The following is a 25,868-nucleotide window of genomic DNA, read 5'->3' on the forward strand; positions in this document are numbered from 1 at the left end:
TTCATAGCCATGTGACCCTCTTGGCCGTACCTGAAGCATGCTTTAACCTGGACTAGGCACCATCTCCAATGTTTCCTTCCACACTTGCTGGATCGAGGTCTCTCGTCTCCTCTGACTCCCTATTGACTCGAATGCTCACCGTCCCTAGGTCCCTATGGTTACTGTCTTCCTTTTGTAGTTGGTACACAAGTGGTTGACGGTGCAGTTCTCTGATTATACCTTCAGTTTTGTCCAATGGTGATTGACGGTGTTGTTGGCCCTTGGTGTTTTTTTTACTGCTCTCTCCATAGCCTTAAATGCTCTCATAATAGTAGCATAGGTGGTAGGAGCTATGATGTCCAGGCTTAGAAAAAACCTCTAAGCCATCTTCAACTCTATGTCAACCAAATCAAGGGCAAACTACTTCAATCTCATGAACTCTCTTCGGTAGCCAACAAAAGATGTCTATTTTGTGTTAGCTACGTGATTTCTTATCGTATTCAAAGTTGGGCTACATCCGAATAATATTCCCCCAAAAAGCCTCCTTGAATTAGGTCCATGGTACTACAACTTTGTCGGGGATAAGGATCTCTCAAGTGTTCTCCCAAAATATCTCTGCATCGTGCTGATGCACAAATGATGCACATGACATTCGGGTAGTTCATTAACCAAAATATTGTCTCCATCAATGACAACCATAGTTGTGCCACCATCGGATCCTCTGAGGTCCAATTAAAAGTACGAGGGTTGTACCTCCTAATATCCTGCAGGTACCTCGCCTCTCTTATTGACATTGCATTGTTGGCCTGTTGAATGGTCACCATTGTTTGCATCATGACTTGAATGACTCTCACATCAAAGTTACTGTGGGGTCCACTCCATTCATAGGCACCATAGGAGGTGCCACTACTACTTTTGTTTGAGTCATAGATCCCTCGCGAGCTGGACTTTTTCTACGTGCAAGGTGTTGTCCTCCTCTACATCCTATAGGTGACATGATCTAGGACAAACATACATATAACTCATGAACATACTATACAAAACATTATATCACACATATAACTCAATTATTAATAACATTCGACATAATCATTTATTATCTTTCGTATGACATACCTGATGGCGACGGAACATCAGTGGTAAGGTCATGGAACATGTTTAGCCTATCTCATATGCTAGTCTATAGAATCTATAGCCTTCGAGCTCTCTTACTAACTGTAATAACTCTATTTTTCCACTACAATAAAGTCGTTACTAAATGCATGACACGATTATTAAATTCAGAAACATTCATTTAAAATAATTCAAGAATGATTTCATGAACTTGAACATTCGTAGTAAAATCTTTAAAACGATGAAGAAAACAATAAAGAAAAAAATAAATAACAACACATTTGAAATAGATAAGAAAAATAAAACAATGCCCTGGTCTATCCTAAGGGCTACAAAATACACAAAATGCAACTATTGTAGCACTGCTTCTATGCCTTCCATCATGATGCCATCATTTGTATGTGAGTGCCTTACCTTTACCTAAAAATAAGAGTAGCAAGTGTCTTGAGTATTTTAAGAAATACTCAATAAGTGTTCCTAATGTTGGTATCGGGGAATGGAAACACATGGCATATGGTGAGACCTATCATTTTAAAAATATCATGGCTGGTCTTAGACAGCTTTCTAGTCGAGGCAAGGTTTGATGTGTAGTACTTCTCTACACACGGCCCACACACGCGAACATTGTCCTACGGGTAGACTCGCATACCCTTAAGTTAGGCTCGTGGGGCTAGCACTTGTTAATGGGATGCCATAAATAACGAAGAGAAAGGGTCTGCATAACATCATAGAGAGAACAAATATCGCAAGTCGTAAAGTACACATTTGTAATAATCATAACAGGATAGTATCCCGATGCATATGACTTACAAAAATGCATGAGGTCCCCATGGTTTAAAATCATGGCATAAATTTATTATGCAAATCAAACCTCCATTTATCTATAGCATAGTTAATCAAATTATGCATATACAATTCCTATCAAATCTTAAATACATAGCATAACATACATGGACGGAGCTGATCGCTTGAAGCCGTCAGAGATGCCATAACGACCACAAGAAGAGCACAGAGATCGAGCCAAGGCACGAGTTGGACGAAGCTGATCTGATATGATAAGGAATCACTATAAGGGGAGTAAGATTCGGATTACCTTGTTGATCGAATATCTCAAGACAAGAACATTGTTTGAAATTCGAATCACTCCACAAGCAAGATCGATCATGTCTAACTTGAATGATTCTTGTTGATCAAATATCTCAAGACAAGAACACTTGATTGAGATTCGAATCACTCCACAAGCAAGATTGATCATGTCGAGCTTGAATGATTCTACATGCAACCTAAACTACATAGAATTGCAAAGAAACTTAGTCATTGGCTAAAGAAAAGCACAAATGCTTCTTTTAATATGTTTTCCAAGTCTTCTTACAAATACAACATACATGGCTTTATATAGCCTCAAAATGAAACTATTAAAGACATTCCAAGAGTTGTAACATTCATACTTAATGGCCATAATTAACCATTATGTAATTATAACAAGTAAATAAAAACTCTTAAAATACATTAATGAAATACAATAACTCTAAATTCTAATCCACCCAAAATTTATCACATGAAACTCCATTCTTCCTCAATGTGGTATGAATTGAAATATCTTTTGATAATTTCAACAATATTTTCTTCACATCTTCATTGAAGCATATTGTATGATTGATGTCTCTTGGTTCATATCACGATCATTTGTCGTTGAGCCACAGTGGGCCAAGTACCAAAGATGGCTCGTCACGCACATTTCACGTGGCAGGAAGGGACAGTCAAATTCTTGAGTCAACGCACGGGTAATGGGTCAACACATGGGTCTTGGGTCGCCCTACTATAATCACAAGGTGGGTCATGCCACACTGGTGTACTACGTTTGGGGAATGGGGATGTATGGGCTATGTTTTAGACTTGGGCCGCACAAGAACGGGATAACTTCTCTTTATCCTGCATCTAGATCCAACCCGAAATTTGACCTGCAGATTCCTTCTCTTTATCCTGACTTTGGGGGTTTTGTTTTCCTCCCCAGATTTCTCTCTCTCTCTTCCTCCACGCCTTTTGTGTTTTTCTATGGCCTAGGTGCACATCTTACTCACTACTTGCTCCAGTGATCTTTCTCTTGTGGTCGTGACTTTACGGAACTTATACACATTGGTAATTTTGAGAAAAGACAAGAACCTAAAATTCTTTTCTTAAAATTGAAATCAGATAACTTAAGAGAACAAGTTCTTACTAATCGTTTGCGTGTCTTTGTCGACTGTCTCCACCACTGTGACTTCCCTCTCGGTTAGTAATGTCCATGACGCTAACGAGTTGCAGGGAAAGGAAAGAAAAACAAAACAAATCTATTGGAGTTCCTTCTTTTGAGCATGTATGTGTTGTAGGGTGGGAATAGAGGGTAAGTTGGGTGGTTGAGGTAGTGAATGGTAACGGGCTTAAGAGGAGGGAGCGTGGGTAGTTCCATCGCAAGATCTCCGCTGTCTCGCTGGAAATCTCATGGTTTTCCAGATATGCTTGTGAATACCTAATTATTGGACATTGATTGAAGATCTCCTATTGAAAGTCAAAAGTATTGTGGATGTTATTCTTCCTCGTCAATTTCCTTGACAATAAGTTCTGTTCAAATTCGTTCGAATACGATCACTTATTCGAAAATCTATGTGCCACAAAGAAGAAAGAAAATACCACAAGATTGAAGATGGAAGTTCACTTACAAGATATTTTTTTTTGTTTTTTACCTTTGTGAAATATGAAAGCCGAGTAGATACAAAACTGTTATTTATTCTCTTTTTCATATTATTAAAATTTCACCAAGTGGATAAATTTGTAAAATCACGTCTATCATTGTCACAATTTAGATTTGAGAAATCTCACCCAACCTTCTTATAACAATAAAGAAAATTTTATTTGATGGATAAGATGTGGGACAAAGTAGAAGAAGACTACACAACAATGTGGTATTTGCTACCTACTTTTCCATTCAAAAGAAAGTTGGGATTGATAGATGTCAAATTTAATTTGAATCCTAATCTGTGTCCTGGACATGGGACGTTATGACCATATCATAGGGGATGCAAGGAAATGTTAGAGCAATTATGGACTAAATATGGGTTCCAAAGCCTAATCCCAATCATGGACACAGGTTTTACTAGGTTAAGGAAGTTAGTATTGACCACCTGACCTAGTAGTCTATCGATCATGAGATTTCTAGTTAAGACTAGAACTATGTCTTGCATGTGAAAAAGGAGGTGGACAGGCTCATAGGATCTAGTCTCTTTGAAAACGCCTTGAGAAGGATGAAAGACCACGTAAGTACACAAGTCAAGGCTTAGGCTAAATAGACTAATTAAAGCCTCAAAATTTAGACCCTTATAATACAACCCATATTACCATTTTAGGCAATTGATTAGGCGGTAATCAACCTCGAGAGTGGTGTGGAGGAGACGACATAGAGATAAACTTAGGTTCAAGAGTCTCCTTGTATTTTGTACAAACACTTTTGTCCCGATCTTGTCTTTTGTATTTAAACTCAAACTCTGTTTTGTATAGTCTAGATATATATTATAGGTACATTTGTCCCAACGTGGGACAACTTCCTTTTTTTTTTTTTTTTTTTTACTATTAATCTCCTCCTAAATTTTTATTGAATCTCCTCCATAAAATCTTCTTAGCTAAGACTCAATATAAAATCAAGAAAATAAAATCCTTTAAGTGATTGGAGGAATAGAGTTTTAGAGAGAATTCCACATCAGAGAAAGCGTGGAAAACATTTTAACTCACTCCAACATTTATATTTATAATATATATAAATATATTAAGTGAATTCCATCTAATAATATATTTGAATATTTAATATATTAGGATATGATATATTATTCAAATTATATTTAAATGTTATAAGATATTATATATATATGTATACTATCTATCTTTCTCACCTGTCAATACCCATCATGATTTTTGCGATTCCCTTTATCTCCCGTGACGTGTCTTGCCTTCTATTCCACAATTAACACGATGAAGGTTCCTCTTGTGAACGATTATAATTACTTCCTCATTGAGGCTGACTGAGAGAGGAAGAGGTTGGAGTCGTCTGTTGAGATCTGCGGTGAGTAAGTTTTCCTTCTCTCTGTCTTTCTCTATCTATCTCTTACTCTCACGGTGCTGTGTATTACTGGCAAAAATGGGAGTTAAAATAGTTGTGTGAATGAGGGGTATGAGATGTACGTTTTAAGGGGAAGTGGGGTTGGTTACTGACGCAAATCTCGCCTCACTAAAAACCTCGAGATATATTGTGCAATATCCGGTGAGTTTTTAAAATTTCTTCCTTTTTTTTTTAAGAGAACCATTATAGGATATATTGTTCAGGGAATTCAACTAAACTATCAATCACACAATCTTAACTGACCTAGGCCTTGCTCGACGGCATTGGTATTGAAGTGGAAGCTCTTTTGACAACGTATGAACTGCTAACGGCCTGGAGGCTACCTTTGTCTCACTGAGTTGATACAATCTTTTCACTCTTTGACCTTGGCAGTTTACTTTGCTTACGTAGTGAATGTTCGACGATGTGAATTGAGGCGAGGCCTCATAAAATTATGTTGAGACAATATAGTGATTTCTAGTCTTAACATCATCCAAGGTAGGTTGGTTGACCCATCCCTCGGGACCATAGAGTCACCTAAGCTTGGGGGATGCGATCCTTGTGTCCTAGCCAACTACTAGGCTATTTGTCATGGTCCCACGCTCCCCTATCACGAATGGGTTTACGACACAATGATCCTGTTTTGGAGACCACTGGTCATTCCATGAAACTTAAGTTCACACTACCCTAGCCAGTTTATGCCTAGCTCATTACTAGAGTGGAAAGGGTAGTGGAGGGTCTGAAGACTCCGTCATACTACTATTAGCCTAAAGAACTACCCTGGTCGTCCTTAGTTTCCATGGAGGCCTACTAGGTGCTTAGGAGCTTCTAGATGGTTTAATCTCATCTCTCATTTTCAAAACACTCAGTGTTAGTTCATCGAGGCTAATCCAAGTCTCTAGGTGCACTTAGATATAGACCTCTGATCGTTGGCTCACGATCTTGGGGTATAGGGTTTACAAAAAATATTTTAACCTAGGTGAACATGTAAAACACACTAGTTGTAGTGCTCTAATCTTAATTGAGTTCTCTCTTGTATGTTTGCTAGATAGATATACCTATTAATCACCTAAGCTTGTAAGCCATAATTTACTTCGTCTTGGTCATATCGGTGGGTTGAAGAAGTCTATTGGGTTCTAGGGTGGCTAGGTGACTTAATGCAGACTTCTGACTCCAGGCTGTTCTATTTTGACTCATTGGGTTTTTCTTAGTTTCGGAGCACTAGGGTTTGGACCCTCTAACCGTGACCCATGATCCTAAAGTGCTTAGTCTACTGGAGATGTCCTGACCTAGCGCATCATCTAGCAAACCTAAATTTAAGGCCCTAGCTTTGTGTAGATAAACACGCAACACATGAAGAACATACAATCAAACACTCGAAGCTAACACATACTATATCATGCACACATACAAGTAAAACAAGCTCAATGGGGGAGATAACATCTATTAATCACTCAGAGCACAAATCAAAATAGCCCATCCTTCTTTCTACACAACGGAAAACATTTAAAACATCATTCATCACAAATCTCATCATTGGGGCATTTTTGTATTTTCTTATATCATGCATACCACACTCATTCATGTACCCCAACTCATATACTAATCAAGCATATTTTCTTTCTAGCCTTATATAATACATAAAACATCATGGTCCTCGAAAATCTTAACAAATGGAGCATAATGGTAATCTACCATAACAGATTATATTTTTCGAAAGTCATCGTTCTATAGTGGTGAGTATTTTCTTTTGGATAGTTTTAATCACCCGCAGCGACGATTTTTCTTTTCTTTTGGATAGTTTTAATTGAATTCGAAATTCAGTTGTGGTGAACCGGATGATTTGGGTTTGTTCTCCAACAACGAAATTCGAAATTAGATTCCTTTTTCTCTCGTGTGTTAACAAATAATATATTTTTCAGAGGTCGATATCATACAGTAGTGAGTATTCCCACTCGCCACTCAAGAGACCTGAGTTTGAACCCCGACAATAATAAGTTTAATTTTCTTTTGACAATTTTCACTGAATTTTAAATTGGATTACTTGTTCTGAATCTTCTATTGATAAAATCTAGAGCGTTAACAATGGATCACTTTTTCTAAAGACGATTGATAAAATCTGGAGTGTTAACAAATAATTATTTTTTTATGAGTTGTTGTAGTATATTGGTGAGTATTCTTCCATGTCATGTAAGTGACTCGGGTTCGATCCTTGGCAACGGCGATTTTAATTTTATTTTGGTAGTTTTAACGGAATTCGAAATTGGACAGTGGTGAACCTGTCATGCCGATAGTTTGGGTTCAATCCCCATGTGACGAAAGTCGGAACTGGATTGCTTTTCCTAAAAAAAATGGTTTATAAAATCTTGTGTGTTAACAAATAATATGTTTTCAGAGGTCGTTGTAGTGGTACAGTGGTGAGTATTTTCACCTGTCACTCGAGTTATTATATAACAAAGATCATCGTAGTACAAGGGTGACCATTCTTGCTTGTCACTCGAGTGACTTGAGTTTGATCCCCAACAATAACAAGTTTAATCTTGTTTTGACAATTTTAATCGGATCGGATTCAAAATTGGATTACTTTTTGTAACAACGATTGATAAAATCTAATGTGTTAACAAATATTATATTTTTCGAAAGTCGTCATTGTAGAATGGTGAGTATTCCCGCCTGTCATGCGGGTCTGTAGGTTTTCGGGTCAGTTCAGTCTTTCCTTTCAGTTTCAGAATCAAGAGCAGTCAGACCTACAGGTTCAGTAGTTAAAGATAATGAATAAGGAGGTAATCCAAGCCTAGTTACCGAGTCTTTGAAGGTTCAGTAGTTCAAGTTAATTAATAATGTAATCTTTCGTCTTGACTTTGAGTTTCAGGCCAAACACCTATTTACCTTGTTCACGAATAAATAGGAAAAGAAAAGGGCGAGACCGAAGGGAGAGGGTTGAGGGTTCTTCTTCTTCTCATTTACCTTTGTGTTTTAAGGAAAAGGTGAAGGCAGACTAAAAGAGTGAAATCTGCTTCAGGAGAAAGAACCAAACAAATAGTAAACCTTGTCTTTGAGTTCAAGAAAAGGTTTAAGGTTGAGTCTTAGTTTACAGTTAAAGAAGAAATAGGTTCCGGCTCTCACAATTTGAAAGTAGTAGGTCCAGCAAAAAAAGCACTTTTCATTAATCAAAGAAAGGCCCAACAGATCCACACGTCTCTATTGTAAATATGATGCGGTCACAAATAATCCAGCCGAAGGAATAGGAATTAGACCTAATACGATTCCAAATAGAAAAACAGAAATCATTTCCATTTAGTTGAACGAGGAACAAGGAGATGGGAGAGGGAAAGGGAATATCTATCCCGCCGCAAAATCTTAATCGTGCCCATGAATCTCACCCGGAATTGGAAATTCAATTGACAAGGTAAGGTAAAGAACTCCACAATATATAGAATATATGGAATACCACGGAAACCTTTCCTCCCTCTTTTGAACATTCAATTAATTGAAAGAAAAGAAAATAAGTCGTATCTTATTCAGACCGATAAATAGAGCTGAGGTTAGGGGGAAATCAAACTGCTAGTAGAAAACCGAAATAACTAGTTATAGTGGGTAGGCATGACGAGGCTAAATGAAATACGTTCTTTTTATCCATATGTTTATAAAGCAATCTACTACTTCCCTAAGTTTCTATTTTTGAAAGATATGCCGATGGATAAGTCAAAATACCAATTTCACTTGTGGACTATGAGAATCCCTTTCCTCAATTATTAGAAACCAAAACCAGTCTCACATTTGACCCAATCTTCGCTGTCTAGCCCGAAGCCAATAACCGAGAGAACTCTGACTACTACATAATAGTACATACTGGAATTTGCATCATTTTCTATTTCATGGTACATGATTCTACATCGACAAGCAAGAAGAAAAGAAGAAGAAAGAAATTCTCTAGCGCTGAATTTAGAGATGGATTGTGAAATTGCTTTATTGTCTCAAAGAAGGATACTATACTCGGTATACTCTCTCTGAATCAAGACGCTCTGGGTACTAGATTGACGATCACCCAAAGATGCCATTTTTCGTTCATTTTCATTTACTTATCTCATCCTTTATGGAATCCCTCTTTTAACTGTACAAGAATATGTAGAGGCATGTCTGGAAGCACAGGAGAACGTTCTTTCTATTATTTATTATCAGTAGAAGAAAGAGAGAGACTGCGTCATTTATTGCATTACTATACTTGTTCTATTCATTGCAGGTTGGTTATTCGTCAACACGGGGTTAGCTTACGATGTCTTTTTCAGCTCTCGTCCAAACAAACAAGTATTTTACAGAGGGGCGACTAAGGAATTCCATTAATCATTGGCCGGAACAACTCGATGAATTTAGTAGATCTTGTTAGGAGGAACAAATGATGATAGAGAAAACCTATCCCATTTTGACAGGGCGTTGGCTGTTCACGGACTAGCTGTACCTACACCTACCTTTTCCTTTTTGGGGTCAATATAAGCAATGCAGTTCACGAAAAACCTAATCTGAATGAGAGAGCTACGACACAATCAAGCCCTCCACGAACAAAATGGTGAATTGAATCCCTTTTGGATAGTTTTAATTGAATTCTAAATTCGGTAGTGGTGAACGAGATGATTTGGTAATAAGTTTAATTTTCTTTTGACAATTTGAAATTGGATTACTTGTTCCAAATTTAGATCCATAAAATCTAGAGCGTTAACCAGATCACTTTTTCTAAAGACGATAGGTAAAATATGTTCCGTTAACAAATAATTTAGTTTTTATGAGTCGTTGTAGTATAGTAGTGCGTATTCCTGCCTGTCACCTAGGTGACCTAGGTTTGATCCACAATGGCAATTTTAATTTTATTTTCGTAGTTTTAACGGAATTTGAAATTGGGAAGCGGTGAACAACCTGGGTTCGATCCCTGACAACGACAATTTTAATTTTATTTTGATAGTTTTAACAAAATTCGAAATTGGACAGCGGTGAACTTGTCATGTCGGTAGTTTGGGTTCGATCCCCAACAACAGTAGTTTAACGAAAGTCGAAACTGGATTGCTTTTCCTAAAAAGTGGTTTAAAAAATCTTGTGCGTTAACAAATAATATGTTTTCAGAGGTCGTTATAGTGTTTTCCTAAAAAGTGGTTTAAGAAATCTTGTGGTGGTTTAAGAAATCTTGTGTGTTAACAAATAATATGTTTTCAGAGGTCGTTCTAGTGGTACAGTGGTGAGTATTTCTGCTTGTCACTCATGTTATTATGTTCCAGAGGTCGTTGTAGTGCAAAGGTGATCATTCCTGCTTGTCACTCGAGTGACTTGAGTTTGATCCCCAACAATTAACAAGTTTAATCTTGTTTTGACAATTTTAATCAGATCGGATTCAAAATTGGATTACTTTTTGTAACGGCGATTGATAAAATCTAGTGTGTTAACAAATATAATATTTTTTGAAAGTCGTCATTGTAGAGTGGCGAGTATTCCCGCCTATCACGCAGGTGACCCGAGTTTGATCTCCCGTAGCGACGATTTTAATTTTCTTCTGGATAGTTTTAATGAATTCGAAATTTGGTACTGGTGAAGCGGATGATTTTGGTTTGTTCCCCAACAACGAAATTCAGAATTAGATTCCTTTTTCAATTCGGAATTGGATTCCCTTTTCTCTCGTGTTTTAACAAATAATATATTTTTCAGAGGTCGATGTAATACAGTAGTGAGTATTCCCGCTTGTCACTCGAGAGACCTGAGTTTGAACCCCGACAATAATAATTTTAATTTTCTTTTGACAATTTCCACCGGATTTGAAATTGGATTACTTGTTTCAAATCTTCGATCGATCAAATCTTGAACGTTAACAATGGATCACTTTTTCTAAAAACATTGGTAAAATCTGGAGCCTTACCAAATAATTTATTTTTTATGAGTCCTTGTAGTATAGTGGTGAGTATTCTTGCCTTTTACGCAGGTGAATCGGGTTCGATCCCTGGCAACAGCGATTTTAACTTTATTTTTATAGTTTTAACGAAATTCAAAATTGGACAGCGGTGAACCCGTCATGCCGGTTGTTTGGGTTTGATCCCCAAGAATGGTAGTTTTAACTTTATTTTTATAGTTTTAACGAAATTCAAAATTGGACAGCGGTGAACCCGTCATGCCGGTTGTTTGGGTTTGATCCCCAAGAATGGTAGTTTGACGAGGATTACTTTTCCTAAAAAGTGGTTTATGAAATCTTGTGTGTTAACAAATAATATGTGAGGTCGTTGTAGTGGTACAATGGTGAGTATTTCCACTTGTCACTCGAGTTATTATGTTCCAGAGGTTGTTGTAGTACAAGGGTGAGCACTCTTGCTTGTCACTCGAGTGCCGTAAGTTTGATCCCCAACAATAACAAGTTTAATCTTGTTTTGACAATTTTAATCGGATCGGATTCAAAATTCGATTACATTTTGTAACGACGATTGATAAAATCTTGTGTGTTAACAAATATTATATTTTTCGAAAGTTGTCGTTCGATCCCCAGCAACAGCGATTTTAATTTTATTTCTATAGTTTTAACGAAATTCGAAATTGGAAAGCGGTGAACCTATCATGCTGGTTGTTGGGTTCGATCCCCGGCAACACTAGTTTGACGTGGATTGCTTTTCCTAAAAAGTGGTTTATGAAATCTTGTGTGTTAACAAATAATATGTTTTCAAAGGTCATTGTAGTGGTACAGTGGTGAGTATTTTCGATTGTCACTCGAGTTATTATGTTCCAGAGGTCCTTGTAGTACAAGGGTGAGCATTCCTGCTTGTCACTCGAGTGACCTGAATATGTTTTCAAAGGTCATTGTAGTGGTACAGTGGTGATTATTTCCGCTTGTCACTCAAGTTATTATGTTCCAGAGGTCCTTGTAGTACAAGGGTGAGCATTCCTGCTTGTCACTTGAGTGACCTGAGTTTGATCCCCGACAATAACAAGTTTAATCTTGTTTTGACAATTTTAATACGATCATATTCAAAATTGGATTACTTTTTTGTAACGGCGATTGATAAAATCTGGTGTGTTAACAAATAATATATTTTTTGAAAGTTATTGTTGTAGAGTGGTGAGTATTCCCTCCTGTCACGCGGGTGACCCGAGTTTGATCCCCCACAACGACGATTTTAATTTTCTTTTGGATAGTTTTAATTGAATTCAAAATTCGGTAGTGGTGAACTGGATGAGACCTGAGTTTGAACCCTGACAATAATAAGTTTAATTTTCTTTTGACAATTTTCACCGGATTTGAAATTGGATTACTTGTTCCAAATTTTCGATTGGTAAAATCTAGAGCGTTAACAATGGATCACTTTTTCCAAAGACGATTGGTAAAGTCTGGAGCGTTAACAAATAATTTATTTATTATGAGTCGTTATAGTGGTGAGTATTCCTGCGATGACCCGGGTTTGATCCCCGACAATGACGATTTTAATTTTATTTTGGTAGTTTTAACAAAATTCGAAATTAGACAACGGTGAACCTGTCATGCCGGTAGTTTGGGTGAACTGGATTGCTTTTCCTAAAAAATGGTTTATGAAATCTTGTGTGTTAACAAATAATATGTTTTCAGAGGTCGTTGTAGTGGTATAGTGGTGAGTATTTCCGCTTGTCACTCGAGTTATTATGTTCTAGAGGTCGTTGTAGTACAAGGGTGAGAATTTCTGCTTGTCACTCGAGTGACCAGAGTTTGATCCCCAACAATAACAAGTTTAATCTTGTTTTGACAATTTTAATCGGATCCGATTCAAAATTGAATTACTTTTTGTAACGGCGGTTGATAAAATCTGATGTGTTAACAAATATTATATTTTTTGAAAGTTGTCATTGTAGAGTGGTGAGTATTCCTGCCTGTCATGCGGGTGACCCGAGTGTGATCCCTCGCAGCGACGATTTTAATTTTCTTTTGGATAGTTTTAATTGAATTCGAAATTCGGTAGTGGTGAACCCGATGATTTGGGTTTGTTCTCCAACAACGAAATTTGGAATTGGATTCTTTTTTCTCTCAGGTGTTAACAAATAATATATATTTCAGAGGTTGATGTAATACAGTAGTTAGTATTCCCGCTTGTCACTCGAGAGACCTGAGTTTGAACCCCGACAATAATAAGTTTAATTTTCTTTTGACAATTTTCACCGTATTTGAAATTGGATTACTTGTGTTCCGAATCTTCGATTGATAAAATCTAGAGCGTTAACAATGGATCACTTTTTCTAAAGACGATTGATAAAATCTGGAGTGTTAACAAAGAATTTTTTTTTTATGAGTCATTTTAGAATAGTGGTGAGTATTCCTACCTGTCACGTAAGTGACTCGGGGTTCGATCTTCGAAAACGGCGATTTTAATTTTATTTCCGTAGTTTTAACGAAATTTGAAATTGGACACCATTTCAAGCCCTTAGTTGTAACATCATCTTCAAGTTTCATGTAGAAATCGAGGGGAGAAATCCCGTGATCGGATTTGTGGAGGAGAATTTTCAAGTGGCTGCATTATGCGTTGCGCGCGTCTTCTTGAACATTCGTGTGTGTTAGCGAATAATATATTTTACAGAGGTCGATGCAATACAGTAGTGAGTATTCCGGCTTGTCACTCGAGACACCTGAGTTTGAACCCCGACAATAATAAGTTTAATTTTCTTTTGACAATTTTCACCGGATTTGAAACTGGATTGCTTGTTCCGAATCTTCGACTGATAAAATCTAGAGCGTTAACGACGGATCACTCTTTCTAAAGACGATTGGTAAAATCTGGAGCGTTAACAAACAATTTATCTTTCATGAGTCGTTGTAGTATAGTGGTGAGTATTCCTGCCTGTCACGCAGGTGACCCGGGTTCGATCCCCGGCAACGGCGCGCGATTTTCATTCTATTTTCCGTAGTTTTGACGGAATTCGAAATTGGACAGCGGTGAACCTGGGTTCGGTCCCCGGCAACGGCGATTTTAATTTTATTTCCGTAGTTTTGACGGAACTCGAAATTGGACAGCGGTGAACCTGTCATGCCGGCAGTTTGGGTTCGATCCCCAACAACGGTAGTTGGACGAAAGTCGGAACTGGATTGCTGTTCCTAGCCTAAAAAATGGTTTATGAAATCTCGTGTGTTAACAAATAATATGTGTTCAGAGGTCGTTGCAGTGGTACAGTGGTGAGTATTTCCGCTTGTCGCTCGAGTTATTATGTTCCAGAGGTCGTTGCAGTACAAGGGTGAGCATTCCTGCTTGTCGCTCGAGTGACCCGACTTTGATCCCCGACAATAACAAGTTTAATCTTGTTTTGACAATTTTAATCGGATTCAAAATTGGACTACTCTCTGTAACGGCGATGGATGAAATCTGGTGTGTTAACAAATATTATAATTTTTCGAAAGTCGTCGTTGTAGAGTGGTGAGTACTCCCGCGAGTTTGATCCCCCGCAGCGACGATTTTAATTTTCTTCTGGTTTGTTTTAATTGAATTCGAAATTCGGCAGTGGTGAACCGGATGATTTGGGTTTGTTCCCCAACAACGAAATTCGGAATTGGATTCCTTTTTCTCTCGTGTGTGTTAGCGAATAATATATTTTACAGAGGTCGATGCAATACAGTAGTGAGTATTCCGGCTTGTCACTCGAGACACCTGAGTTTGAACCCCGACAATAATAAGTTTAATTTTCTTTTGACAATTTTCACCGGATTTGAAACTGGATTGCTTGTTCCGAATCTTCGACTGATAAAATCTAGAGCGTTAACGACGGATCACTCTTTCTAAAGACGATTGGTAAAATCTGGAGCGTTAACAAACAATTTATCTTTTATGAGTCGTTGTAGTATAGTGGTGAGTATTCCTGCCTGTCACGCAGGTGACCCGGGTTCGATCCCCGGCAACGGCGCGCGATTTTCATTTTATTTTCCGTAGTTTTGACGGAATTCGAAATTGGACAGCGGTGAACCTGGGTTCGGTCCCCGGCAACGGCGATTTTAATTTTATTTCCGTAGTTTTGACGGAACTCGAAATTGGACAGCGGTGAACCTGTCATGCCGGCAGTTTGGGTTCGATCCCCAACAACGGTAGTTGGACGAAAGTCGGAACTGGATTGCTGTTCCTAGCCTAAAAAATGGTTTATGAAATCTCGTGTGTTAACAAATAATATGTGTTCAGAGGTCGTTGCAGTGGTACAGTGGTGAGTATTTCCGCTTGTCGCTCGAGTTATTATGTTCCAGAGGTCGTTGCAGTACAAGGGTGAGCATTCCTGCTTGTCGCTCGAGTGACCCGACTTTGATCCCCGACAATAACAAGTTTAATCTTGTTTTGACAATTTTAATCGGATTCAAAATTGGACTACTCTCTGTAACGGCGATGGATGAAATCTGGTGTGTTAACAAATATTATAATTTTTCGAAAGTCGTCGTTGTAGAGTGGTGAGTACTCCCGCGAGTTTGATCCCCCGCAGCGACGATTTTAATTTTCTTCTGGTTTGTTTTAATTGAATTCGAAATTCGGCAGTGGTGAACCGGATGATTTGGGTTTGTTCCCCAACAACGAAATTCGGAATTGGATTCCTTTTTCTCTCGTGTGTGTTAGCGAATAATATATTTTACAGAGGTCGATGCAATACAGTAGTGAGTATTCCGGCTTGTCACTCGAGACACCTGAGTTTGAACCCCGACAATAATAAGTTTAATTTTCTTTTGACAATTTTCACCGGATTTGAAACTGGATTGCTTGTTCCGAATCTTCGACTGATAAAATCTAGAGCGTTAACGACGGATCACTCTTTCTAAAGACGATTGGTAAAATCTGGAGCGTTAACAAACAATTTATCTTTTATGAGTCGTTGTAGTATAGTGGTGAGTATTCCTGCCTGTCACGCAGGTGACCCGGGTTCGATCCCCGGCAACGGCGCGCGATTTTCATTTTATTTTCCGTAGTTTTGACGGAATTCGAAATTGGACAGCGGTGAACCTGGGTTCGGTCCCCGGCAACGGCGATTTTAATTTTATTTCCGTAGTTTGGCGGAACTCGAAATTGGACAGCGGTGAACCTGTCATGCCGGCAGTTTGGGTTCGATCCCCAACAACGGTAGTTGGACGAAAGTCGGAACTGGATTGCTGTTCCTAGCCTAAAAAATGGTTTATGAAATCTCGTGTGTTAACAAATAATATGTGTTCAGAGGTCGTTGCAGTGGTACAGTGGTGAGTATTTCCGCTTGTCGCTCGAGTTATTATGTTCCAGAGGTCGTTGCAGTACAAGGGTGAGCATTCCTGCTTGTCGCTCGAGTGACCCGACTTTGATCCCCGACAATAACAAGTTTAATCTTGTTTTGACAATTTTAATCGGATTCAAAATTGGACTACTCTCTGTAACGGCGATGGATGAAATCTGGTGTGTTAACAAATATTATAATTTTTCGAAAGTCGTCGTTGTAGAGTGGTGAGTACTCCCGCGAGTTTGATCCCCCGCAGCGACGATTTTAATTTTCTTTTGGTTTGTTTTAATTGAATTCGAAATTCGGCAGTGGTGAACCGGATGATTTGGGTTTGTTCCCCAACAACGAAATTCGGAATTGGATTCCTTTTTCTCTCGTGTGTGTTAGCGAATAATATATTTTACAGAGGTCGATGCAATACAGTAGTGAGTATTCCGGCTTGTCACTCGAGACACCTGAGTTTGAACCCCGACAATAATAAGTTTAATTTTCTTTTGACAATTTTCACCGGATTTGAAACTGGATTGCTTGTTCCGAATCTTCGACTGATAAAATCTAGAGCGTTAACGACGGATCACTCTTTCTAAAGACGATTGGTAAAATCTGGAGCGTTAACAAACAATTTATCTTTTATGAGTCGTTGTAGTATAGTGGTGAGTATTCCTGCCTGTCACGCAGGTGACCCGGGTTCGATCCCCGGCAACGGCGCGCGATTTTCATTCTATTTTCCGTAGTTTTGACGGAATTCGAAATTGGACAGCGGTGAACCTGGGTTCGGTCCCCGGCAACGGCGATTTTAATTTTATTTCCGTAGTTTTGACGGAACTCGAAATTGGACAGCGGTGAACCTGTCATGCCGGCAGTTTGGGTTCGATCCCCAACAACGGTAGTTGGACGAAAGTCGGAACTGGATTGCTGTTCCTAGCCTAAAAAATGGTTTATGAAATCTCGTGTGTTAACAAATAATATGTGTTCAGAGGTCGTTGCAGTGGTACAGTGGTGAGTATTTCCGCTTGTCGCTCGAGTTATTATGTTCCAGAGGTCGTTGCAGTACAAGGGTGAGCATTCCTGCTTGTCGCTCGAGTGACCCGACTTTGATCCCCGACAATAACAAGTTTAATCTTGTTTTGACAATTTTAATCGGATTCAAAATTGGACTACTCTCTGTAACGGCGATGGATGAAATCTGGTGTGTTAACAAATATTATAATTTTTCGAAAGTCGTCGTTGTAGAGTGGTGAGTACTCCCGCGAGTTTGATCCCCCGCAGCGACGATTTTAATTTTCTTCTGGTTTGTTTTAATTGAATTCGAAATTCGGCAGTGGTGAACCGGATGATTTGGGTTTGTTCCCCAACAACGAAATTCGGAATTGGATTCCTTTTTCTCTCGTGTGTGTTAGCGAATAATATATTTTACAGAGGTCGATGCAATACAGTAGTGAGTATTCCGGCTTGTCACTCGAGACACCTGAGTTTGAACCCCGACAATAATAAGTTTAATTTTCTTTTGACAATTTTCACCGGATTTGAAACTGGATTGCTTGTTCCGAATCTTCGACTGATAAAATCTAGAGCGTTAACGACGGATCACTCTTTCTAAAGACGATTGGTAAAATCTGGAGCGTTAACAAACAATTTATCTTTTATGAGTCGTTGTAGTATAGTGGTGAGTATTCTTGCCTGTCACGCAGGTGACCTGGGTTCGATCCCCGTCAACGGCGCGCGATTTTCATTTTATTTTCTCGACTCTAATTTCTTCGTTTTAGCTCTGATTTGAGTAATTGAAAAGTCGTTGTAATCGTTATTCCCGACCTTATAATGTGGACAGTTCAAAATACTAAAAAATAGTTAATAATTAAAAGTAGGTTTGTTATCATCAAAATATCAATCAATTAATTGATTGAAATTAATTAAAGTGAGATCAAGGGCCTTATCATCAAAATATCAATCAATTAATTGATTGAAATTAATTAAAGTGAGATCAAGGGCCAAAAAGCCAATAATCTCCCTCTTTTTTATGATGACAAACCATTTCAAGAAAATTCATAAAAACCAAGAAAATTATCATAAATTTCATTCAAGAGCATATTCTCCCCCTATATTAATGCCTCAAGAAATTATGAAACATCACATCAAGTAAATGATTCATAAATTATAAAACAACAAACTCATATGTTTAGTTCTAGAATGATGAATAGGATTTTTGGTTAAATTAATAGCACTCGTATTATCACAAAATATAAGCACACTATCAAACTTTAATCCAAAATCACAAAGAATTTGTTTCATCGAAAGAATTTGAGCACAACAACTAGCAACCGCAATATATTCCGCTTCTGTAGTAGATAAGGCAACCGAATTTTGCTTTTTACTAAACCAAGAAACTAAGGAACTACCAAGAAATTGACAAGTTCCACTAGTACTTTTACGATCAAGTAAGCTTCCAGCAAAATCCCCATCAGAATATCCTACCAATTTAAATTCAACATTTCTAGGATACCACAATCTTAAATCAATAGTTCCAAGCAAATATTTAAATATTCTTTTAACGGCATGTAAATGAGATTCCTTAGGACAAGATTGAAACCTAGCACAAAGACATACACTAAACATAATATCGGGTCTACTAGCGGTCAAATAAAGTAAAGATCCAATCATACCTCGATAAGCTTTAATATCCACACTTTTACCTTTTTCATCCTTGTCAAGCTTAGTGGATGTGCTCATCGGTGTTTTTGCAATCTTACCTCCATTGAACTTGAACCTTTTGAGCAAATCTTTTTGTATTTCTCTTGATTGATGAAGATACCATCCTTGAGTTGTTTCATTTGAAATCCAAGAAAGAAACTAAGTTCTCCCATCATACTCATCTCAAACTCACTGTGCATACATTTAGAAAATTCTTCACATAAAGAAGGATTAGTAGAACCAAATATGATATCATCCACATATATTTGCACTAATAGCATATCGTTTTCTTTAATCTTAATAAAGAGTGTAGTGTCGTTTACCCATTTTAAAATCATTCCTGATAAGAAAATTTCTAAGTCTATCATACCAAGCTCTTGGAGCTTGTTTTAAGCCATAAAGAGCCTTTTTCAGCTTAAAGACATGATGAGGAAATTCAACATTTTCAAATTCGGGAGGTTGTTCTACATAAACTTCCTCTATAATATAACCATTCAAGAATGCACTTTTCACATCCATTTGATACAATACAAAATTTTTGTAAGAAGCAAAAGCAAGTAATATTCTAATAGCTTCTAATCTAGCAACGGGTGCAAAAGTTTCTTCATAATCTATGCCTTCCTCTTGACAATAACCTTGAGCTACAAGCCTACCTTTATTTCTAATGATATTCCCATTTTCATCCATTTTATTTCTAAAAACCCATTTGGTTCCAATAATAGAAGTATTAGATGGCCTCGGATCTAATTCCCAAACTTTGTTCCTTTCAAATTGATTTAATTCTTCTTGCATAGCTAAAATCCAAAACTCATCATTTTCGGCATCCTTAAGACTTTTTGGTTCAATTTGAGAAACAAAAGCAAGATTATTAAATAAATTAACAGAAGAACGAGTTTTCACACCTTGTTCGAGATCACCAAGAATCAAGTCCTTGGGATGAGATAAGGCATACCTCCATTCTTTTGGCATTGACGAAGAACCTTCTTCCTTTAAGCTCACCTCTATTCTCACTAACGAGTAAATCTCCCAAATTTCTTTCTAAATCATCCCTACAAATAGACTCATTAGAAATGTTATTGTAAGATTCATCAAATACCACACGCATAGATTCTTCAATAACTAAAGTTCTCTTATTGAAAACTCTATAAGCTTTACTAGTAGATGAATAACCAAGAAAAATACCAATATCCGTTTTTGAATCAAACTTTCCAAGCTTTTCTTTATGGTTCAAAATAAAACATTTACCACCAAAAACTTTGAAATACCCAACATTTGAAATTTTGTTATGTCAAAGTTCATAACGAGTTTTATTTAATGAAGGTCTACTTAAAAATCTATTTAAAATATAACAAGCGGTATTAACGGCTTCCGCCCAAAAGTATTTATGTAAATCATACTCATTTAACATTGATCTAGCAAATTCTTGTAAAGTACGATTTTTCCTTTCAACCACACCGTTTTGTTGAGGAGTCCTTGGAGAGTAAAAGTCTAGAAAAACCATTATCTTCACAAAAAATTTCACAGGCAATATATTAAATTCTCCTCTATGGCCACTCCTAATTTTAGTAATTAAAAGAACTTTTTAATTTTGAACTCTTTTTACAAAACTATCAAATCTTTTCAAAACATCATCCTTATGATTTATTATCAAAACCTAAGTAAATCTTGAAAAATCATCAACTATTACAAAAGCATAATAATTTCCGCCATAGCCAAGAGTTATCAAGCAAAACCGAAAGACATTTATCATTTGTAGAACAATAATTTAAATCAATAGTATACACATTATCATCTCTATTTCCTACCAACAAAACTTTTCTATCACTAGCATTTTCAATTATGCAATTATTCTTATCAAACACAACTCTAAAACCTTTATCACATAATTGACTAATGCTAAGTAAGTCATGCTTCAAACCATCAACTAAAAGTACATCTTCAATGAGACTACAAGAATCATTACCTATAGTACCCTTACCAATTATTTTACCCTTCTTGTTATCACTAAAGGTTACTAAGCCACCATCCTTCTTTGAAAGATTCACAAACTTGGATTGATTTTCCGTCATGTGTCTTGAGCAACCACTATCCAAGTACCACTTTTTTTTTTTTTTTTTGAGGCTTTCAAACAAACCTAAAAATAAAAATATTCAAGATTGACCTTTTGGTACCCATACTTGTTTGGGTCGTTAGTCTTCACAGATTTAGGAATCCATTTCATGTTTGCATTCATATTAAAGACATTGTATTTGGATAAGTAACAAGAATAATCTTTATGTCCAAACTTACCACACGAGAAACAAACAACATTATGCAAGAATTTATTTCTTCGACTAAATTTGTGTATTCTATTTTTATTCGAAAAATTATTTTTAAAGCATTGTTAAACTTTGTATTTTGAGAAACTTTTCTTCCTAAATGAATATTTTGAGAATTTTTCAATTTAAAGCACTTAGGTCTAATATGACCTTCAACACCGCAATAATGACATACAAGCACAAATCTAGATTTATCATACTTAGATACAAATTTACATGTGTTAGATTTAGACATGATAGGGGATGCTTTAACAAATATTGTTTTAGAACTTGAAGGTGTAGAACATTCATCAATATAGCCTAATCCTTCTTTATCACCATATAACTTACCTCCTTCAAGTATTTTATCTAATTTTTGAGCACCTATTGTTAACTTTTTAATAGACTCCTTAGCCCTACCAAGTCCTTGTAAATTATTTGATTCATTTTATTTGAGCAATTTAATTAATTTATCTTTTTCACAACAATCATGTTCAAGAGACTTGACTTTATCAATTAATGCATTTTTCTCATAACAATCAAATACATGCTTTTCACAAGGTACATCAATTTTAACAATATTATGATCCTTCTCTTTTAAGCAAGAAATTTCATTTAATAAAGACTTTTAAGCAAGAAATTTCATTTAATAAAGACTTATATTTAATGATTGAAGTCTTATATTTCTTTTTGTGCTGTTGTACTTAGTTTTTCTAAATCACTTTGCATCTCATCAACAAGTTTAAATAATTCATGATGAGAAAGAGATTCAAAAGTTACCTCATCTTCTTGTTCATCTTCTTGTTCATCTTCTTGTTCATCCTCTTTGTCACTATGAGCTCTGAAGCAAAAATTTGCCACTTCTTCATCACTTCCACTTGCACTTTCATCACTATCATCCCAAGTAGCCTTCATTGCCTTCTTATTGGATTTCTTAGATGATTTGAGGAGAGGACAATCCGTTCTTATATGACCCAGCTTTTTACATTCATAACATATTACCTCATCGTTTTTTCTCTTTTCACCTTTTGACTCTTTTTGATTGGTGAAATGTTTCTTAAATTGTTTCATTCTTTTAATAAAATTTTTATACTTACGTGTGAAGTAGGCGACATCATCTTCATCAAGGACGTCCTCATCTTCAGAGTCAACTTTGATAGACTTTAGGACTATACTTTTCTTCTTTTTGGATTCTTCTTCCATGTGACCCTTCATGGTAATCTCATGTGTCATGAGAGAACCAACAAGTTCATCCAAAGGAAGCTTTGTGAGATCCTTTGCTTCTTGAATCACCGTCACTTTTGCCTCCCAACTTTTAGGACCTAAGAATTTTTCTTACATTTTCGGAAGTAGAATATACTTTTCCAAAATTTTTCAAAGCATTTAGAATATTAGTAAATCTAGTAAACATATCACCAATAGGTTCATTTTCCTCAATTTTAAATAGTTCATAATTATGAACTAACATGCTAATTTTTGTTTCTTTAACTTGATTTGTTCCCTCCTGAGTTACTTCAAGAGTTTTCCAAATTTCATATGCCGAAGAACACATACATACTCTATTAAATTCATCATTACTTAAGGCACAATAAAGACAACTGATAGCACTAGCATTCAAAGAACATTTTTTCATATCATGCTCATCAAATTCCTTTCTAATTTAGGCACCTCAACATTATTAACAATTTTTATTGGAATGTAAGGACCATTACTAACATTTAACCACAATTGATAATCAATCGATTGTAAATAAATTTTCATTCTAGCTTTCCAACATGTATAATTTGTTCCATTAAAATAAGGGGGTCTAGAGGTTGATTGTCCTTCACTAAAACCATTTTTAACATGTAGGTTGGCCATAAGCTCGAACAATAAAGTTTATATAAAAAATCTATAAGAGCAACCCGCTCTGATACCAATTGTTGGATCGGTATGGCAACCATAGAGGGGTGGGGGGGATGAATAGGGTTTTAACGATAAAAGTGTTCAAACGTGATTAATTTTTCTAACGATGAAACTTTTTACAAATAAGTAGAAGATGATACTAGAACAAAATAATTCAAGTCAAAACAATAATCAAGTAGAACATGCAATAAATCACAATAATAATTTTGAAATTAAATAGGAAGGAGTTAGAGAAAATGACACCGTAGTTTTATAGAGGTTCGGTCAAACTCGACCTACTCCACTCCCCAAGCGCCTCTTGGGAATTTGAATAAAGAACTTTCTCGACTTTCCACGGATTAGAGCCAAACCACTACACCGCTCTTTTTACGAGGTCAAGAGCAAACTCAATCCTTTCCACGACGCAGGATCAAACCGATACAATTATTTGAGTTTGATAATAACACACCACAAGTCTCTCAAAGAGTATATTTACAATTTGGGACACTCACAACTATTTCCTCACAATACAATAATAATCTCTCTCAAGAATAAGATGAAGAGAAATAAACTTGTAAGCTTGGAGAGAGCAAAAAAAAAAAACAATGGAGACTTTGAACAAATGATGATCGGAGAATTTATGAAAGTTGTGTATTTTAAAATATGGGGGAAGATGAGTTTATATAGAGGAGAAAAGTGGCAAAATGTAGGAATTAATATTGACCATTGGATTGTGTTAGGAATAATAGAAGGTGGAGATTAAAAGTAAATAAATAAGAAAAATTTTCAAATTCATTTATTTAAAATTTTTAATATAATAATAATAAAAAGTTATGTGAGTAACCGTCAAATGAAAATTCAAAATTTATTATAAATATAATAATATAATAATATAATAATAATAAAAACTATGTGAGTAACTACCAAAATTTTAAAATATAATAATATAATATAGTAATAATAAAAATCGATACGAGTAACGGTTAGATTCAAATTTATATTTTATAAAAATAATTTTATTTAGAAATATAATAATAAGAAAAACTCCACAATTTGTTACTTTTCCAACCTTATAAATGTCATACTTTGATATATTTTGATTTGTCCATCATTTTGATTTTGCTGCCACATCATCACGTCGGGTATGTTGTCTCGACTCTATTTCTTCATTTTAGCTCTGATTTGAGTAATTGAAAAGTCGTTGTAATCGTTATTCCCGACCTTATACTGTGGACAGTTCAAAATAGAAAATAGTTAATAATTAAAAGTAGGTTTGTTATCATCAAAACATCAATCAATTAATTGATTGAAATTAATTAAAGTGAGATCAAGGGCCAAAAAGCCAACATGTACATGATTATAAATAGAGAACTTTCACCACCATTTAGGTGCGGTGGTTTCATTATAAATAGAGAACTTTCACCACCTTTTAGGTGTAGTAGTTTCAACGAACATTTTCAAGGTATCAGAGCCCTTTTGGTTTTACAACCCTTTTGGTGGTATCATCTTCTTCCTTTCAACACTCTAATCCATATGATCACCATCAAACTTTCTTCCTCCAATTATCTTCTTTGGAAAAGCCAACTTCACCCTCTCCTTGAGAGTCAAGACATGATAGGCTATGTTGATGGAACTATGGTTCCACCACCTTGCTTTGAACCAGAAATCTCCTCAACACTCAACCCCAAATATGTGGCTTGGAGAGTAGCCGATCAATGACTTCTCTGTCTCCTACTCTCCTCTCTCACCGAGGAAGCCATTGTTGTCGTCGTTGGTCTCTCCACTGCACGTGATGTTTGGCTTGCGTTGGAAACTACGTTCAGCCATCATTCGAAAGCTCGTGAACTGAGACTCAAGGATGACTTGCAGTTGATGAAACGTGGCACCAAACCTGTAGTTGAGTATGCCCGTGCCTTCAAAACAATTTGTGACCAAGTTCATGCCATTGGCACCCGTCGAGGACATTGATCAAGTGCACTGGTTCCTTTGTGGACTCGGCACCGATTTTTTAGCTTTTTGTATTGCTCAGATGGCTCTCACCCCTATCTCCTGTTTTGCAGATTTAGTCTCTAAAGCTGAAAGTTTTGAGCTATTTCAGTGCTCCCTTGAGTCCTCTGGCTCCACTCCTACAGCATTCACAGCCACTAATCGTGGTCGTACCCATGGAAGCCACCCTGCTTCCTCTAGCAACCAGGAAGGTCGTTCTTAATTCCATAAAAATAACTCTTCCAATCGAGGACGAACCCACTCAGGTCAGGGTCGTCGACAACCTCACTGCCAAATATCCCGCAAAGAGAGCCATTATGTTGACCGCTGCAACCAACGGTATGTTCGACCTGATTCTATTCATGCTCACCTTGCTGAAGCCTTCAACACATCCTGTTCTATTGCTGGACCTGATGTTGTTGATTGGTTTATGGATACTGGGGCTTCGATTATATGACCGCCGACCCATCTATTTTGGATCAGTCTAAAAATTACACGGGTAAGGACTCTGTGATCATAGGAAATGGTGCATCCCTACCCATTACCGACACTGGTACTCTTTCTCTTATTCTAAATATTTACTTATTAGATGT

The 25,868-nt window shown here is 36.7% G+C and overlaps 4 non-coding genes and 1 pseudogene across 4 annotated transcripts; all 5 read left to right on the forward strand.

Annotated features, from left to right (window-relative positions):
• The first annotated feature begins 9,106 nt into the window (after positions 1-9,106).
• LOC147787628 (uncharacterized) lies at positions 9,107-9,745 on the forward strand (annotated as a pseudogene).
• Positions 9,746-14,018: 4,273 nt separating this feature from the next.
• Positions 14,019-14,090, forward strand: TRNAD-GUC (transfer RNA aspartic acid (anticodon GUC)). The gene has a single exon. It is a non-coding gene; the product is annotated as a tRNA-Asp (tRNA).
• A 941-nt stretch (positions 14,091-15,031) lies between these two features.
• On the forward strand, positions 15,032-15,103 carry TRNAD-GUC (transfer RNA aspartic acid (anticodon GUC)). Its single transcript has one exon. It is a non-coding gene; the product is annotated as a tRNA-Asp (tRNA).
• A 941-nt stretch (positions 15,104-16,044) lies between these two features.
• On the forward strand, positions 16,045-16,116 carry TRNAD-GUC (transfer RNA aspartic acid (anticodon GUC)). The gene has a single exon. It is a non-coding gene; the product is annotated as a tRNA-Asp (tRNA).
• A 940-nt stretch (positions 16,117-17,056) lies between these two features.
• Positions 17,057-17,128, forward strand: TRNAD-GUC (transfer RNA aspartic acid (anticodon GUC)). The gene has a single exon. It is a non-coding gene; the product is annotated as a tRNA-Asp (tRNA).
• Positions 17,129-25,868: the final 8,740 nt, after the last annotated feature.

Source organism: Cucurbita pepo, chromosome 17, assembly GCF_057944985.1.
Source record: "Cucurbita pepo subsp. pepo isolate OVF chromosome 17, ASM5794498v1, whole genome shotgun sequence".
NCBI classification, from domain to species: domain Eukaryota; kingdom Viridiplantae; phylum Streptophyta; class Magnoliopsida; order Cucurbitales; family Cucurbitaceae; genus Cucurbita; species Cucurbita pepo.